Here is a 15,030-nt window from a genome sequence, read left to right as displayed (position 1 = left end):
TACTTTTTCGGCAGTACCACTGGACTTATATGGCAGTACCACTGGATTTATACGGCTTTATACTGGACTTATACGGCAGTACTACTGGACAATTATGGCAGTAACACTGGACTTATACGGCAGCAACACTGGACTGGATTTATACAGAAGTACCCCTGGACTTATACACCAGTACTACTGGACATATATGGCAATATCACTGGACTTATACAGCAGTACCACTGGACTTATACGGCAGTACCACTGGACTTATATGGCAGTACCACTGGTCTGGATTTATACGGAATTACCACTGGACTTATATGCCAGTACCACTCGACTTATACGGCAGTATCACTGGAATTATATGGCAGTACCACTGGATTTATACGGCTTTATACTGGATTTATACAGCAGTACCACTGGACTTATACGGCAGTACCACTGGACTTATATGGCAGTACCACTAAACTTATACTGCAGTACCACTGGACTGAATTTATACGGAAGCACCACTGGACTTATATGCCAGTACCACTGGACTTATATGGCAGTATCACTGGAATTATATGGCAGTACCACTGGATTTATATGGCTTTATACTGGATTTATACAGCAGTACCATTGGACTTATATGGCAGTACCACTGGACTTATACAGAAGTACCACTGGACTGGATTTATATGACAGTACCACTGGATTTATACGGCAGTACCACTGGACATATACGGCAGTATCAATGGACTTATACGGCAGTACCACTGGACAAATATGGCGGTATCACTGGACTTATACAGCAGTACCACTGTACTTATACAGCAGTATCTCTGGACTTATATGGCAGTACCACTGAACTAGATTTATACGTCAGTATCACTGGACTTATACGGCAGTATAACTGGACTTATATGGCAGTATCACTGGACTTATATGTCAGTACCACTGGACTTAAATGGCAGTACCACTGGTCTGGATTTATATGGCAATACCACTGGATTTATACGGCAGTACCACTGAACATATACGGCAGTATCACTGGACTTATGCAACAGTACCACTGGACTTATACAGCAGTATCACAGGACTTATATGGCAGTAGCACTGGACTGGATTTATACAGCAGTATCACTGGACTTATACGGCAGTATCACTGGACATATACGGCAGTATCACTGGACTTATACGGCAGTATGACTGGACTCATATGGCAGTATCACTGGACTCATACAGCAGTATCACTGGACATATACGGCAGTATCACTGGACTGGATTTATACAGAAGTACCACTGGACTTATACAACAGTACCACTAGACTTACACGGCAGTACCACTGGACTTAGATGGCTTTATACTAGATTTATACGGCAGTACCACTGGACTTATACGGCAGTGTCACTGGACTTATATGGCAGTACCACTGGACTGTATTTATACAGAAGTACCAATGGACTTATACGACAGTACCACTGGACTTATACAGCAGTATCACAGGACTTATATGGCAGTACCACTGGACTGTATTTATACAGAAGTACCAATGGACTTATACGACAGTACCACTGGACTTATACAGCAGTATCACAGGACTTATATGGCAGTACCACTGGACTGGATTTATACAGCAGTATCACTGGACTTATACGGCAGTACCACTGGACATATACGGCAGTATCACTGGACTTATATGGCAGTATGACTGGACTCATATGGCAGTATCACTGGACTCATACAGCAGTATCACTGGATATATACGGTAGTATCACTGGACTGGATTTATACAGAAGTACCACTGGACTTATACAACAGTACCACTAGACTTACACGGCAGTACCACTGGACTTAGATGGCTTTATACTAGATTTATACGGCAGTATCACTGGACTTATATGGCAGTACCACTGGACTGTATTTATACGGCAGTATCACTGGACTTATACGGCAGTATCACTGGACTTATACGGCAGTACCACTGGACATATACTGCTGTATCACTGGACTTATATGGCAGTATCACTAGACTCATATGGCAGTACCACTGGACTTATACAACAGTACCACTAGACTTACATAGACTTATATGGCAGTATCACTAGACTTACACGGCAGTACCACTGGACTTAGATGGCTTTATACTAGATTTATACGGCAGTATCACTGGACTTATATGGCAGTACCACTGGACTGTATTTATACGGCAGTATCACTGGACTTATACGGCAGTATCACTGGACTTATACGGCAGTACCACTGGACATATACTGCTGTATCACTGGACTTATATGGCAGTATCACTAGACTCATACGGCAGTACCACTGGACTCATACGGCAGTACCACTGGACTTATACAGAAGCACAGGGACACCACCACTGGACTCATGTAGGACAACACAGCACCACTGCAATGGACTGGACTTATACAGCTGCACTGGACACATGGAAGCAGAGGACACCACCACTGTGACTGGACTGATGCAGCACAAGACACCACCGCTGGCTGATGCAGCACAACACAGCACCACTGGACTGGACTTATACAGCAGCACTGGACATATGGCAGCAGAGGACACCACCACTATGACTGGACTGATGAAGCACAAGACACCACCACTGGACTGATGCAGCACAAAACAGCACTGGAATGACGCACATAAGACAGAGCAGGTCACCACACCACTTTCCCGCACAGACAGACACTGAGGAGAAAGACACGTCCTCTCACTACACTCTCCAGGACTGGAGTGAAAATAGCGGTGACGCACGGCTCCTTATATGGAATCCAAAACCCGCGAGAATCCGATAGCGGGATGATGACGTTTTGCCTCGTTCTGGTTTCTGAGTCTGGCGGGAAGTCCCGAATCGGACTCGGATCCGGGCTCTGGACGTGATGTTCGGTAGGGTTCGGTTCTCAGAGAACCGAACCCGCTCATCTCTAGTCTCAATTTATTTTGATATGTGTACTGTAGTTTTTTATCATTAATTTTCATATGTGTATTTTATATTTTTTATTATTCTAATTACAGTATGAACAGAATTGCTTAGAATCATAGATTTCATTAGATTTCTAAACTTTGACTAACCACACCTTTCCTCTGGTAGCTAAATAAAATATTCCGTACAATATTTTAGTGTAACTATCAGTATGCAATCTAAGTGAAATCACTGAAAGTCAAGTGCATTGTCAGATACAGTACACAATGGAGGAACACATAGCAAACTTGGACTATCAATCTTTTTACATTAATACACTAGTACAGTAACATCATCATCATCATGGAATTTGAAAAAAATAAAATAAAGCTACTGCATAAAAGCATTTAAATGTTGAACCTTGACTGCAAAGTCTGTCAATGTAATAAAATGAAGGTCACAAAGTGTTCTCAAGAAAAATATATATTTATTGAAAGCAGATATACGAATGCTATCCTTATACCTTGAAAATCCTTGAAACTGCTGGAGGCATTTGCTAAAGAAAAAACAATGGTGCTAAAGACAGAAACAATAGCCACTTCAGATACAACAAATTCTCATGTATTAGTTATAACACAATCATGTTTAAACTAGTGATGTGCACCGGAAATTTTTCGGGTTTTGTTTTTTGGTTTTGGATTCGGACGCGTTTTGGCAAAACCTCCCTGAAATTTTTTTGTCAGATTCAGGTGTTTTTTTACAAAAAACCCTCAAAAACAGCTTAAATCATAGAATTTGGGGGTCATTTTGATCCCATAGTATTATTAACCTCAATAGCCATAATTTCCACTAATTTTTAGTCTTTTCTGAACACCTCACACCTCACAATATTATTTTTAGTCCTAAAATTTGCACCGAGGTCGCTGGATGACTAAGCTAAGCGACCCAAGTGGCTGACACAAACACCTGTCCCCTCTAGGAGTGGCACTGCAGTGTCAGACAGTTTGGCACTTCAAAAAAATAGTCCCCAAACAGCACATGATGCAAAGAAAAAAAGAGGTGCAATGAGGTAGCTGTGTGACTAAGCTAAGCGACCCAAGTGGCCGACACAAACACCTGGCCCATCTAGGAGTGGCACTGCAGTGTCAGACAGGATGGCAGATTTAAAAAATTGTCCCCAAACAGCACATGATGCAAAGAAAAAAAGAGGTGCACCAAGGTCGCTGGATGGCTAAGCTAAGCGACCCAAGTGGCCGACACAAACACCTGGCCAATCTAGGAGTGGCACTGCAGTGTCAGACAGGATGGCAGATTTAAACAATAGTCCCCAAACAGCACATGATGCAAAGAAAAAAAGAGGTGCACCCAGGGCCGGATTAACAATGGGGCGGATGGAGCTGCAGCTCCAGGCCCCCCACTGGAAATAGGCCCACAAATCCCCTGCAGTTCAGATAGTGTTGACAGGAAAAAAAAAACTTTTCTCCTGTCATCACCAATAGCATTAACTCACTCGACTCCTTTCACGGAGAGACAGAACTCTGCCTATCCCCTCTGAAGCTGCCAGCAGCTGTCACTGCCCAATGAAGCACATACCCAGGATTGAAATAAGCTCCTCCCCCAGATCGCGATAAGCTCTGCCTCCTGGTGCATCTACAGCTGTGCCCACGATTGCTCAAAGTTCCTCTCACTTGCCATCCCAAGCTGTGTCTCTGTGGGACCTTTATAAACATACTCTGCCCCCTGGTTCTTCCACGGTTGAGCCCTGGCCCCTGTTGCCTGAAGCCACACCCCCGGGTCGTTCTAAGCCCTGCCCACTGGACAGTACACTGCAGTGCAGTGCTCCCCGCCTGTGTGATCTGCAGCTGCGGTTTGAGGTACAAAGGAGTATATGCTGTGTAGCCCTATGCCCAGGACTTTCTCACACTTAAAGTTATGTGTGCATGTTCTGTGACCTTAATGGCATACTGTTTTAATTTATCATGCATGATAATCAATTGAATTCCGGCCAGTGTGTATACGGACACTACCTTGTGGTGTAATGTGACTATCAGACGCTGCCGTGCGGTGTAATGTGACTATCAGACGCCACCGTGCGGTGTAATGTGACTATCAGATGCTGCCTTGCGGTGTAATGTGACTATCGGACCCTGCCGTGCGGTGTAATGTGACTATCGGACGCTGCCGTGTGGTGTAATGTAACTATCGGACGCTGCTATGCGGTGTAATGTAACTATCGGACGCTGCCGTTTTAATTTGTCATGCATGATAATCAATTGAATTCCGGCCAGTGTGTATACGGACACTACCTTGCGGTGTAATGTATCTATCAGACGCTGCCATGCGGTGTAATGTGACTATCGGACGCTCCTGTGCGGTGTAATGTGACTATAGGACGCTGCCGTGTGGTGTAATGTAACTATCGGACGCTGCCGTGTGGTTTATTGTAACTATCGAACGCTGCCGTGTGGTGTAATGTAACTATCAGACGCTGCCATGCGGTATAATGTAACTATCGGACGCTGCCGCGCGGTGTAATGTGACTATAGGACGCTGCCGTGTGGTGTAATGTAACTATCGGACGTTGCCGTTTTAATTTGTCATGCATGATAATCAATTGAATTCCGGCCACTGTGTATACGGACACTACCTTGTGGTGTAATGTATCTATCAGACGCTGCCATGCGGTGTAATGTGACTATCGGACGCTCCTGTGCGGTGTAATGTGACTATAGGACGCTGCCGTGTGGTGTAATGTAACTATCGGACGCTGCCGTGTGGTTTATTGTAACTATCGGACGCTGCTGTGCGGTGTAATGTAACTATTGGACGCTGACTTGTGGTGTAATGTGACTCGGACACTACTGTGCAGTGTAATGTGACTATCAGACGCTGCCGTGCAGTGTAATGTGACTCGGACACTAGTGTACGGTGTAATGTAAATATCGGACGTTGCCATGAGGTGTAATGTGACTAGGTCACTACTGAGCAGTGTAATGTACAGTAACTGTCGGACGCTGCAGTTTGGTGTAATGTAACGCTGCCGTGCGGTGTAATGTGACTCGGACACTACTGTGCGGTGTATTGTAACTATCGGACGCTGCCGTGCGGTGTATTGTAACTATTGGACGGTGCTGTGCGGTGTAATGTAACTATCGGACGGTGCTGTGCGGTGTTGTATTGTAACTCGGACACTACTATGCCGTGTAATGTGATTCGGACACTACTGTGCGGTGTAATGTAACTATTGGACGTTGCTGTGCGGTGTAACGTGTCTCGGACACTACCGTGCGGTGTAATGTAACTCGGACACTACTGTGCGGTGTAATCTAACTATCGGACACTGCTGTGCAGTGTAACGTGTATCGGACACTACTGTGCGGTGTAATGTAACTAACGGGCGCTGAGGCATATCCCCTGCTCCCCTCTCCTTAATCCAATCTGCTGCAGCGGTACACAATAGGCCTTTCCTATATTTCAGCTCCAGGCCCATGTGCACATTAATCTGGCACTGGGTGCACCAAGGTCGCTGGATGGCTAAGCTAAGCATCACAAGTGGCCGACACAAACACCTGGCCCATCTAGGAGTGGCACTGCAGTGTCAGGCAGGATGGCACTTCAAAAAATAGTCCCCAAACAGCACATGATGCAAAGAAAAAAAGAGGTGCAATGAGGTAGCTGTGTGACTAAGCTAAGCGACCCAAGTGGCCGACACAAACACCTGGCCCATCTAGGAGTGGCACTGCAGTGTCAGACAGGATGGCAGATTTAAAAAATAGTCCCCAAACAGCACATGATGCAAAGAAAAAAAGAGGTGCACCAAGGTCGCTGGATGGCTAAGCTAAGCGACCCAAGTGGCCGACACAAACACCTGGCCAATCTAGGAGTGGCACTGCAGTGTCAGACAGAATGGCAGATTTAAAAAATAGTCCCCAAACAGCACATGATGCAAAGAAAAAAAGAGGTGCACCAAGGTCGCTGGATGGCTAAGCTAAGCATCACAAGTGGCCGACACAAACACCTGGCCCATCTAGGAGTGGCACTGCAGTGTCTGGCAGGATGGCACTTCAAAAAATCGTCCCCATACAGCACATGATGCAAAGAAAAATGAAAGAAAAAAGAGGTGCAAGATGGAATTGTCCTTGGGCCCTCCCACCCACCCTTATGTTGTATAAACAGGACATGCACACTTTAACGAACCCATCATTTTAGCGACAGGGTCTGCCACACGACTGTGACTGAAATGACTGGTTGGTTTGGGCCCCCACCAAAAAAGAAGCAATCAATCTCTCCTTGCACAAACTGGCTCTACAGAGGCAAGATGTCCACCTCCTCCTCATCGTCCGATTCCTCACCCCTTTCACTGTGTACATTCCCCTCCTCACAGATTATTAATTCATCCCCACTGGAATCCACCATCTCTGGTCCCTGTGTACTTTCTGGAGGCAATTGCTGCTGGTGAATGTCTCCACGGAGGAATTGATTATAATTCATTTTGATGAACATCATCTTCTCCACATTTTGTGGAAATAACCTCGTACGCCAATTGCTGACAAGGTGAGCGGCTGCACTAAACACTTTCGGAGTACACACTGGAGGGGGGGCAACTTAGGTAAAATAAAGCCAGTTTCTGCAAGGGCCTCCAAATTGCCTCTTTTTCCTGCCAGTATACGTACGGACTGTCTGATGTGCCTACTTGGATGCGGTCACTCATATAATCCTCCACCATTCTTTCAATGGTGAGAGAATCATATGCAGTGACAGTAGACGACATGTCAGTAATCGTTGGCAGGTCCTTCAGTCCGGACCAGATGTCAGCACTCGCTCCAGACTGCCCTGCATCACCGCCATCGGGTGGGCTCGGAATTCTTAGTCTTTTCCTCGCACCCCCAGTTGCGGGAGAATGTGAAGGAGGAGCTGTTGACGGGTCACGTTCCGCTTGACTTGACAATTTTCTCACCAGCAGGTCTTTGAACCTCTGCAGACTTGTGTCTGCCGGAAAGAGAGATACAACGTAGGTTTTAAATCTAGGATCGAGCACGGTGGCCAAAATGTAGTGCTCTGATTTCAACAGATTGACCACCCGTGAATCCTGGTTAAGCGAATTAAGGGCTCCATCCACAAGTCCCACATGCCTAGCGGAATCGCTCTGTTTTAGCTCCTCCTTCAATGTCTCCAGCTTCTTCTGCAAAAGCCTGATGAGGGGAATGACCTGATTCAGGCTGGCAGTGTCTGAACTGACTTCACGTGTGGCAAGTTCAAAGGGTTGCAAACCTTGCACAACGTTGAAATCAGTCTCCACTGCGCTAGAGTCAGGTGCATTCCCCCTCCTTTGCCTATATCGTAGGCAGATGTATAGGCTTGAATGGCCTTTTGCTGCTCCTCCATCCTCTGAAGCATGTAGAGGGTTGAATTCCACCTCGTTACCACCTCTTGCTTCAGATGATGGCAGGGCAGGTTCAGGACTGTTTGCCGGTGCTCCAGTCTTCGGCACGCTGTGGCTGAATGCCGAAAGTGGCCCGCAATTCTTCGGGCCACCGACAGCATCTCTTGCACGCCCCTGTCGTTTCTCACCTCCCAGGCTGCCAAGGCCTGAGTTATCCGCTTTGCAGCAGGATGACTGCTGTGATATTTCATCTTCCTCGCAAAGGACTGTTGGACAGTCAATTGCTTACTGGAAGTAGTACAAGTGGTCTTCCGACTTCCCCTCTGGGATGACGATCGACTCCCAGCAGCAACAACAGCAGCACCAGCAGCAGTAGGCGTTACACTCAAGGATGCATTGGAGGAATCCCAGACAAGAGAGGACTCATCAGACTTGACAGTGACATGGCCTGCAGGACTATTGGATTTCCTGTCTAAGGAGGAAATTGACACTGAGGGAGTTGGTGGTGTGGGTTGGAGCTTGGTTACAAGAGGAAGGGATTTAGTGGTCAGTGGACGGCTTCCGCGGTCATCCAAAGTTTTTGAACTTGTCACTGACTTCTGATGAATGCGGTCCAGGTGACGTATAAGGGAGGATGTTCGTAGGTGGTTAACGTCCTTACCCTTACTTATTACAGCTTGACAAAGGCAACACACGGCTTGACACCAGTTGTCCGCATTTCTGTTGAAATAATTCCACACCGAAGAGGTGATTTTTTTTTGTATTTTGACCAGGCATGTCAATGGCCATATTCGTCCCACGGACAACAGGTGTCTCCCCGGGTGCCTGACTTAAAAAAAACCACCTCACCATCAGAATCCTCCTTGTCAATTTCCTCCCCAGCGCCAGCAACACCCATATCCTCATCCTGGTGTACTTCAACAGTGACATCTTCAATTTGACTATCAGGAACTGGACTGTGGGTGCTCCTTCCAGCACTTGCAGGGGGCGTGCAAATGGTGGAAGGCGCAACCTTTTCCCGTCCAATGTTGGGAAGGTCAGGCATCGCAACCGACACAATTGGACTCTCCTTGGGGATTTGTGATTTAGAAGAACGCACAGTTCTTTGCTGTGCTTTTGTCATCTTAACTCTTTTAAGTTTTTTAGCAGGAGGATGAGTGCTTCCATCCTCAGGTGAAGCTGAACCACTAGCCTTGAACATAGGCCAGGGCCTCAGCCGTTCCTTGCCACTCCGTGTCGTAAATGGCATATTGGCAAGTTTACGCTTCTCCTCAGACATTTTTGATAGAGATTTTTGGGTCATTTTACTGAGCTTTATTTTTTGGGATTTTACATGCTCTCTACTATGACATTGTGCATCGACCTTGGCAGACGACGTTGATGGCATTTCATCATCTCGGCCATGACTAGTGGCAGCAGCTTCAGCACGAGGTGGAAGTGGATCTTGATCTTTCCCTATTTTACCCTCCACATTTTTGTTCTCCATTTTTTAATGTGTGGAATTATATGCCAGTAATAGATCAACGTATAATACTGGTGGTCACTGGTCAGCAAAACTCTGCACTGTACTCCTCCTATATAATACTGCTGGTCCCCAGTCCCCACAATAAAGCAGTGTGAGCACAGATATATGCAGCACACTGAGCACAGATATGGAGCATTTTTCAGGCAGACAACTTATACTGGTGGTCACTGGTCAGCAAAACTCTGCACTGTACTCCTCCTATATAATACTGCTGGTCCCTAGTCCCCACAATAAAGCAGTGTGAGCACAGATATATGCAGCACACTGAGCACAGATATGGAGCGTTTTTCAGGCAGACAACGTATAATACTGGTGGTCACTGGTCAGCAAAACTCTGCACTGTACTCCTCCTATATAATACTGCTGGTCCCCAGTCCCCACGATAAAGCAGTGTGAGCACAGATATATGCAGCACACTGAGCACAGATATGGAGCATTTTTCAGGCAGACAACGTATAATACTGGTGGTCACTGGTCAGCAAAACTCTGCACTGTACTCCTCCTATATAATACTGCTGGTCCCCAGTCCCCACAATAAAGCAGTGTGAGCACAGATATATGCAGCACACTGAGCACAGATATGGAGCGTTTTTCAGGGAGACAACGTATACTGGTGGTCACTGGCCAGCAAAACTCTGCACTGTACTCCTCCTATATAATACTGCTGGTCCCCAGTCCCCACAATAAAGCAGTGTGAGCACAGATATATGCAGCACACTGAGCACAGATATGGAGCATTTTTCAGGCAGACAACGTATACTGGTGGTCACTGGTCAGCAAAACTCTGCACTCTACTCCTCCTATAATACTGCTGGTCCCCAGTCCCTACAATAAAGCAGTGTGAGCACAGATATATGCAGCACACTGAGCACAGATATGGAGCGTTTTTCAGGCAGACAACGTATAATACTGGTGGTCACTGGTCAGCAAAACTCTGCACTGTACTCCTCCTATATAATACTGCTGGTCCCCAGTCCCTACAATAAAGCAGTGTGAGCACAGATATATGCAGCACACTGAGCACAGATATGGAGCATTTTTCAGGCAGACAACGTATAATACTGGTGGTCACTGGTCAGCAAAACTCTGCACTGTACTCCTCCTATATAATACTGCTGGTCCCCAGTCCCCACAATAAAGCAGTGTGAGCACAGATATATGCAGCACACTGAGCACAGATATGGAGCGTTTTTCAGGCAGACAACGTATACTGGTGGTCACTGGTCAGCAAAACTCTGCACTGTACTCCTCCTATATAATACTGCTGGTCCCCAGTCCCCACAATAAAGCAGTGTGAGCACAGATATATGCAGCACACTGAGCACAGATATGGAGCGTTTTTCAGGGAGACAACGTATACTGATGGTCACTGGTCAGCAAAACTCTGCACTGTACTCCTCCTATATAATACTGCTGGTCCCCAGTACCCACAATAAAGCAGTGTGAGCACAGATATATGCAGCACACTGAGCACAAATATGGAGCGTTTTTCAGGCAGACAACGTATACTGGTGGTCACTGGTCAGCAAAACTTTGCACTGTACTCCTCCTATAATACTGCTGGTCCCCAGAATAAAGATATTTGCACTGCAGCCCCATGAAACAAAGTGAGAGGACGCCAGCCACGTCCTCTCACTATCATTTCCAATGCACGAGTGAAAAATGGCGGCGACGCGCGGCTTTATATAGAATCCGAATCTCGCGAGAATCCGACAGCGGGATGATGACGTTCGGGCGCGCTCGGGTTAACCGAGCAAGGCGTGAAGATTCGAATCTGTCTCGGAACCGTGTAAAAAGGGTGAAGTTCGGGGGCTTCGGATTCCGACGAACTGAACCCGCTCATCACTAGTTTAAAGTAAACTAACTTTTTGCACTAAAGCTGAAATGGCTAATTTAACTAGATCAGAGTGGTACAGTATAATACATTTCTAGTTTATTTAGAGCCTGATTTAGTGTTGTTCTGTATTGCACAGATGCTGCATCTTTGTATGCAGCAAATGTGTTCAAATATGTAAATGCCGCAGGAGGCATCTTGTGTAAATAGTAGAGATGAGCGGGTTCGGTTTCTCTGAATCCGAACCCGCCAGAACTTCATGTTTTTTTTCACGGGTCCGAGCGACTCGGATCTTCCCGCCTTGCTCGGTTAACCCGAGCGCGCCCGAACGTCATCATGACGCTGTCGGATTCTCGCGAGGCTCGGATTCTATCGCGAGACTCGGATTCTATATAAGGAGCCGCGCGTCGCCGCCATTTTCACACGTGCATTGAGATTGATAGGGAGAGGACGTGGCTGGCGTCCTCTCCGTTTAGACACTTGATTTACTAATTTTGGGGAGCATTAGGAGTACTCAGTAGTGTACAGTGCAGAGTTTTGCTGATAGTGACCAGTGACCACCACTTTTATTTATAATCCGTTCTCTGCCTGAAAAAAGCGATACACAGCACACAGTGACTCAGTCACATACATACCATATCTGTGTGCACTGCTCAGGCTCAGGCCAGTGTGCTGCATCATCTATATATATTATATATCTGTCTGACTGCTCAGCTCACACAGCTTATAATTGTGGGGGAGACTGGGGAGCACTACTGCAGTGCCAGTTATAGGTTATAGCAGGAGCCAGGAGTACATAATATTATATTAAAATTAAACAGTGCACACTTTTGCTGCAGGAGTGCCACTGCCAGTGTGACTAGTGACCAGTGACCTGACCACCAGTATATAATATTAGTAGTATACTATCTCTTTATCAACCAGTCTATATTAGCAGCAGACACAGTACAGTGCGGTAGTTCACGGCTGTGGCTACCTCTGTGTCGGCACTCGGCAGCCCGTCATAATATACCAGTGACCTAACCGTGGTTTTTTTTTCTTTCTTTATACATACATACTAGTTACGAGTATACTATCTCTTTATCAACCAGTCTATATATTAGCAGCAGACACAGTACAGTGCGGTAGTTCACGGCTGTGGCTACCTCTGTGTCGGCACTCGGCAGCCCGTCCATAATTGTATATACCACCTAACCGTGGTTTTTTTTTCTTTCTTTATACATACATACTAGTTACGAGTATACTATCTCTTTATCAACCAGTCTATATATTAGCAGCAGACACAGTACAGTGCGGTAGTTCACGGCTGTGGCTACCTCTGTGTCGGCACTCGGCAGCCCGTCCATAATTGTATATACCACCTAACCGTGTTTTTTTTTTCTTTCTTTATACATACATACTAGTTACGAGTATACTATCTCTTTATCAACCAGTCTATATATTAGCAGCAGACACAGTACAGTGCGGTAGTTCACGGCTGTGGCTACCTCTGTGTCGGCACTCGGCAGCCCGTCCATAATTGTATATACCACCTAACCGTGGTTTTTTTTTCTTTCTTTATACATACATACTAGTTACGAGTATACTATCTCTTTATCAACCAGTCTATATATTAGCAGCAGACACAGTACAGTGCGGTAGTTCATGGCTGTGGCTACCTCTGTGTCGGCACTCGGCAGCCCGTCCATAATTGTATATACCACCTAACCGTGGTTTTTTTTTCTTTCTTTATACATACATACTAGTTACGAGTATACTATCTCTTTATCAACCAGTCTATATATTAGCAGCAGACACAGTACAGTGCGGTAGTTCACGGCTGTGGCTACCTCTGTGTCGGCACTCGGCAGCCCGTCCATAATTGTATACTAGTATCCAATCCATCCATCTCCATTGTTTACCTGAGGTGCCTTTTAGTTGTGCCTATTAAAATATGGAGAACAAAAATGTTGAGGTTCCAAAATTAGGGAAAGATCAAGATCCACTTCCACCTCGTGCTGAAGCTGCTGCCACTAGTCATGGCCGAGACGATGAAATGCCAGCAACGTCGTCTGCCAAGGCCGATGCCCAATGGCATAGTACAGAGCATGTCAAAACCAAAACACCAAATATCAGTAAAAAAAGGACTCCAAAACCTAAAATAAAATTGTCGGAGGAGAAGCGTAAACTTGCCAATATGCCATTTACCACACGGAGTGGCAAGGAACGGCTGAGGCCCTGGCCTATGTTCATGGCTAGTGGTTCAGCTTCACATGAGGATGGAAGCACTCAGCCTCTCGCTAGAAAACTGAAAAGACTCAAGCTGGCAAAAGCACCGCAAAGAACTGTGCGTTCTTTGAAATCCCAAATCCACAAGGAGAGTCCAATTGTGTCGGTTGCGATGCCTGACCTTCCCAACACTGGACGTGAAGAGCATGCGCCTTCCACCATTTGCATGCCCCCTGCAAGTGCTGGAAGGAGCACCCGCAGTCCAGTTCCTGATAGTCAGATTGAAGATGTCAGTGTTGAAGTACACCAGGATGAGGAGGATATGGGTGTTGCTGGCGCTGGGGAGGAAATTGACCAGGAGGATTCTGATGGTGAGGTGGTTTGTTTAAGTCAGGCACCCGGGGAGACACCTGTTGTCCGTGGGAGGAATATGGCCGTTGACATGCCAGGTGAAAATACCAAAAAAATCAGCTCTTCGGTGTGGAGGTATTTCACCAGAAATGCGGACAACAGGTGTCAAGCCGTGTGTTCCCTTTGTCAAGCTGTAATAAGTAGGGGTAAGGACGTTAACCACCTCGGAACATCCTCCCTTATACGTCACCTGCAGCGCATTCATAATAAGTCAGTGACAAGTTCAAAAACTTTGGGTGACAGCGGAAGCAGTCCACTGACCAGTAAATCCCTTCCTCTTGTAACCAAGCTCACGCAAACCACCCCACCAACTCCCTCAGTGTCAATTTCCTCCTTCCCCAGGAATGCCAATAGTCCTGCAGGCCATGTCACTGGCAAGTCTGACGAGTCCTCTCCTGCCTGGGATTCCTCCGATGCATCCTTGCGTGTAACGCCTACTGCTGCTGGCGCTGCTGTTGTTGCCGCTGGGAGTCGATGGTCATCCCAGAGGGGAAGTCGTAAGCCCACTTGTACTACTTCCAGTAAGCAATTGACTGTTCAACAGTCCTTTGCGAGGAAGATGAAATATCACAGCAGTCATCCTACTGCAAAGCGGATAACTGAGTCCTTGACAACTATGTTGGTGTTAGACGTGCGTCCGGTATCCACCGTTAGTTCACAGGGAACTAGACAATTTATTGAGGCAGTGTGCCCCCGTTACCAAATACCATCTAGGTTCCACTTCTCTAGGCAGGCGATACCGAGAATGTACACGGACGTCAGAAAAAGACTCACCAGTCTC

This window comes from Pseudophryne corroboree, chromosome 1, assembly GCF_028390025.1.
Source record: "Pseudophryne corroboree isolate aPseCor3 chromosome 1, aPseCor3.hap2, whole genome shotgun sequence".
Taxonomy (NCBI): Eukaryota; Metazoa; Chordata; class Amphibia; order Anura; family Myobatrachidae; genus Pseudophryne; species Pseudophryne corroboree.
This window is presented reverse-complemented; position numbering follows the sequence as displayed.